The sequence below is a fragment of the Littorina saxatilis genome, linkage group LG5 (assembly GCF_037325665.1).
Source record: "Littorina saxatilis isolate snail1 linkage group LG5, US_GU_Lsax_2.0, whole genome shotgun sequence".
NCBI lineage: Eukaryota > Metazoa > Mollusca > Gastropoda > Littorinimorpha > Littorinidae > Littorina > Littorina saxatilis.
This window is the reverse complement of record NC_090249.1, coordinates 34,965,981-34,969,571: the sequence shown is the minus strand read 5'-3', so window position 1 is coordinate 34,969,571 and position 3,591 is coordinate 34,965,981. Positions and strand designations below refer to the sequence as shown.

General features: G+C 39.9%; 1 long non-coding RNA gene across 1 annotated transcript; it reads left to right on the top strand.

Moving 5' to 3' along the window:
• The first annotated feature begins 347 nt into the window (after positions 1-347).
• Positions 348-2,612, top strand: LOC138966976 (uncharacterized). Its single transcript, XR_011455808.1, has 3 exons — positions 348-512; positions 1,440-1,542; positions 2,020-2,612. It is a non-coding gene; the product is annotated as an uncharacterized lncRNA (long non-coding RNA).
• The last annotated feature ends 979 nt before the right edge of the window (positions 2,613-3,591 follow it).

Genomic DNA, 3,591 nt, shown 5'->3' with positions numbered 1-3,591 from the left:
GCTATGCTCTGAAGTTTGCGAGAGATCACGAGAGCTTGGAATACTGATAGGGTCTATTGTCCACTTGACTACTACTATCACAGAAAGACTAATCTGTGATAGTAGTAGTCCAGTGGACGATACCTTCCGCCTGTGGTCAGTCCACAGGCGCATGGTATCGTTCATTGAACCAACACGTAGATAGCTGCCCTGTACAGGGATTTTGTCATTAATTTGAAGAAGAAGATTACCACTACCACGTTTTTGCAACATCTTTTCAAGGTGCATTATCATCATATTTTATACATTCCTTTTGTTTTTAAAGATTGAGTCTAACTTGAAATACTCAAGTGGGTAACCTTCTGATCGGTTCCCAATTATTTTATTGCAGGTTGGCATCAATCAGAAGAGAGCTAGAGCTACATGTTCAACTTCAAGGTCTCCTCTCAGCTGAAAAAGCCAACCGATTGCTGCATGATCTTGAGGCTGTCACTGACAGAAGTAAAATATTTGATGCCACTGCCGCAAATCAGGTAAGAGTAAGGCGAAGAGGTTTTATTATGTACAACTGTCAGTGTTATGATGTACAGTGTGTTTTTTCCTTCCCCTCCCTCACGTGTCACATTCTCAAGTTCTGGTCAGAATAACTCATATGGAGGTGTGTGTGCATGTGTGACTGTGAGCAAGACTGAGAGAGTGTTTTCATTTTATTCTTATAATTCATGTTCAGGGATAATAATAAAATAATGAACACCTACTGACTTAGAGTCCAAACCACAGAACTGCTCAAACCTCTTAGCTTTATTTCACCAGTATGATGATCATGCAGTTCCTCCAGTATTAGAATCATTACTAATACTAGAAGCGCATGACTTTCAGTGTGTACCTTTAAGTTTAATAAAGTACAATGTATTGCTGTAAACAGTCACTCACTCACTCAGGATATCTCATTCTCAGTGAAACTGTGTGTCAAGTTCTATTATTTTTTCCTTTGTGCTCTACACACTTGCATACATGTTATACATACATATATATAATATACATATGTTATGCACACATCAACTTGTCTACATTGTATGTCTGTCACTCTATCAGTCTATGTGAACACATTCAGTTCACCGATTTAGTCAAAACTTCACTAAATGTAAAAGGACTTATAAAATGTTATATTCTAGAAAGATATCAATGCCACTGTCCCACAGTATCATAAAAATCAAGCGTTAATGTTGGTTTGGTCATCTGTTGTCATTTGTTGTTGTTGTTGTTGTTGTTGTTGTTGTTTTATGGGGGAGGGTGCAGTGTGTAAATTCATCTGGTTCTGTGGACAGTGTGTTTGTTGTTCCTCCACATAGGTAAATATCATACTGCATGTAGCTACTAATACTACTTGTCCTGTCAACTAACTGTTTTAAATTTGGTGCTCAGAGGAATGTTACTTCAGCCAATATTATATATTACAGGTTGGCATCGATCCGGCACAGTGGAAGAAGCAGATTGATTCCTTCATGATCCGGAGGCTGTCAAGACTCAAATGGGAAATATTTCATGCTAATGGCAATTCAGGTAAGAGTTTTGCTACATGATCATATTGTGTTTTATCCTCCCTCTCAGTCTCAAGTTCTGGTTACATTCTGACTGTTGGTGTGTGTTTGTGTGTGAGAACCGAAGTGTGTGTGTGTGTGTGTGTGTGTTTGATTTTCCCTGGCCAGTCAGGAGAGCTGCCAGACATTAATAGTAATAATACCTGCAGATTTTTCTAGTCCTGCAGATTGATGTTACACACCTTTGCTTTGCTTTTTGAATTTGATAGCAAGCGCTGACTGGGAATGTGTCTTCTATATTTCATATATTTTAAATTGAAGTAGGCATTAGAACTTGTCTACCAGGGAATTAGAATGTTTACGCTCTTGGCATTGATGTGGGTTTAGTGTGTGTGTGTGTGTCAGTTACAAACACAATTTACTCCTTACTCATACTTAAAACTTGTTCTTGTCATTGTGTTTGGATTTAAGATCAGTTCCTTTGTCATTCATTTGTCAGTAGGGACAGAAGATGACGAAGACCTGGCCAGTGAATGTGGATGAAAAGCAGTGCTATCCAAGTCCAGCTGTGATTGATGGGGAAACTACAGCAACAGCGGCAGTAAATGTCCACTCAGTATTGGTTGTACTGAGCATTATAACTTGTTGCTATTGTAAATTTGTGTCAATGTTTTAAAGGCCCACTACGCCTCATTTAAAAAGTTGTCCTCACCTTTAACATGGGATAAGACCATCCCTCCACTTTGTCACAGACCAAAAATCAACACTTTGACTGCTTTCTATAGTGAGGTAGATTTTTTGGTGGTTTCGGTGAATTTTTCTTTTCTTTAGAAGAAGCTGTACCTGAATTTATTCTTTAAAAAGATACCACTCTGCATAGAGAGACTTGAGGCAGTTCATTTTTGGTATGCAACTATTAGTGCCCGTATGGTATTATTTCATGTAAAAGCCTCGGGGATGTCGTCAGGCGTCCGACATAGACGGATTGAAAGGCTCAAATGTCTGATTCACATAGCCGCATGGCGGTCAGATGTCCTATCGTTTTGAACTGAGCGCTGTCATTGTCCGATAAGAACTCCATTCCTTCGGACAGCGCACTGTTCTATATTTTTCTCTCAAGATACACATTTTCAAAAAGCGACCGAGCACTCTCGCGTACATGTGCACTGAAGTTGTACAGTGCGGATCTTGTGTTTTCAGGAATTCCAAACCGTTTGTGAGATGGGCTGTTTGGGTACACCTGTCTTCACATTAAAGTTAGGAGTACGGGAGACAGCTCCCACTGACCATAAGTCTTGCGTCTGCTTTTGGTTTCAGTTCGAGACATTTTGACGAAGCGCATTGAATTATGCCACCGAAATAAAACTAAGGCCTGTCCACTTACAAAAACTGCTCGGTCAAAGTAAAATCTTACATTTTGTTAAAGGCAGAGTAAGCCTCCCGTAAACCATCACAGATACGGTCAGGCTTTTACACACAGTACAAACACCCTTTCATTTAAACACTCACCAATTGAGAACATCCTAGGTGCCCTCCGTAAAGAGCGAACAATTTTCAAAGAATTTATTTTTGCGTGGTTTATCTTACCCCTGAGCCATCGTGAACCCGTGTGATCCAGTTTTCCCTTTTCACAATGCAGTCGTCATAGTTAGTCATTTGAATGCGACTCGACGTGAGCTTATCTACAATAGCACGTTTTTTTATGCACAAAACAACGGCTGTGGTTTACAAGAACTCTAGCGATGGCTTTTGACTGTTGAGAGGAACGGCGATTTGCACTGATAAACCGGCCGTCGTCTGCTACGACCCTTGCGTGACCCTGCTTCCGGGCTTTTCTTTTTTTAAACTTTCACAACTTCGAATTGTACTGATCTTGTCTTGATGAAAAACGAATTCTTTTATGATTAAAGAATGTTTGTGTAACAAGCTGTCAATTTATTATTTAGATTTTAAAAGTTAGGTCTAGCGCAAAAACGAGGCGCCGTTGTTGTTAACGGAACAAGTCTACGAAAATAAATTCTTGGAAAATGTCTCACGCTCGACAGAAAGCAGCCAGGATGTTCCCGTTCGG